The sequence below is a fragment of the Podarcis gaigeae genome (assembly GCF_964106915.1).
Source record: "Podarcis gaigeae genome assembly, chromosome: 1".
NCBI classification, from domain to species: domain Eukaryota; kingdom Metazoa; phylum Chordata; class Lepidosauria; order Squamata; family Lacertidae; genus Podarcis; species Podarcis gaigeae.
In genome coordinates this window covers 22,344,013-22,345,140 of record NC_139678.1, presented here as the reverse complement: position 1 = coordinate 22,345,140, position 1,128 = coordinate 22,344,013, and positions in this window count along the sequence as shown.

The following is a 1,128-nucleotide window of genomic DNA, read 5'->3' as shown; positions in this document are numbered from 1 at the left end:
TATCATGTTGGCTCTTGACCTAATTATTAAGAGAATCCTCTAGGGCCCTGTTTCCCCTCCATCATAAGTAGCCCCACAGGATGGGGGCTTTCTGATGTTCTGATGGTTGACGGCAAGAAAGGAAGTTCAGCATCATCACAACACTCCTTATGATGACCAGGTTCCCCCTCCAGCATATTGACTTGGAGTTTATTGTAGTTTTAGCCTAATTGCATGCATTTTATTGTTTGATATTGTTCTAATTTCCTATCACGTTGTTTGCTACCTTGATTTATTTTTCTTTTATAGGAAAGAAGGAAACAGCTGTTGAAAATAAGTAAAGGAATAAGCAAACATGCATGTCTGAATTAGCTCTTGTCCAATTTCAGCTCCATAGAAGTTTTCTAGTGTGTTTGCATACCTTCACCCCTCCTTCCACAGTAAGAAAAGACACTGGTTGACATTTGAGGAGCCCTGTTTTTCCTGTAAAGTGGCCCTAAAAGTACAGAAGCTTTCTGCCTCCTTTTTCTTGGGAGAAAAAAACAAAGCTTTAGGGGGCAATTTGAAATGGATAAATTACAGGGGCAGGCGATGGGAGCCCTTAACCATCTTTCCACCTCTTCAAACCCCCACCCAATCCCCCGCATCCATATGAGCTTCTACATCTGTAATGTTCCAGGAGTGTGAAGATGGAAAGCAGTTATTAGGATTTTTGTGCTTGTGTGCAACATGTAGTTGGGTCCTAAATGTCTGTGAAAACACAATTTAGTGGTTGCAGTTGTGTGTACCTAATCTAACAGGAGTGCGTTTCAGATGTGGGGGAGGGAGGAAAGATTTTAGGAGGACTCAAGATCCACAGCCAGCTTCAGAGGCGAGCCTTAGGGCAGAGTCAACATTAGATTTCCGAAAAGTACTCCCTTGAACTTTTAAGGGTTTATCTGCTGTGGTCATCTCTTTTCTCATCTTCTTTTGACACCTTTCAATCACTAGATCTCTAACTGCTCTGAAGAACATGACAGCCCACCATAATTGGCGCCCTTGCACCGCTCGTTCGCTCCCTCCCTTCCTTTCTTTGGAGCCTACGCTGCGCCATAGGTTACCTGCCAGCAGTGAGCATTTCGACTGGGCGCATTTGTGCCTTCTCTACCA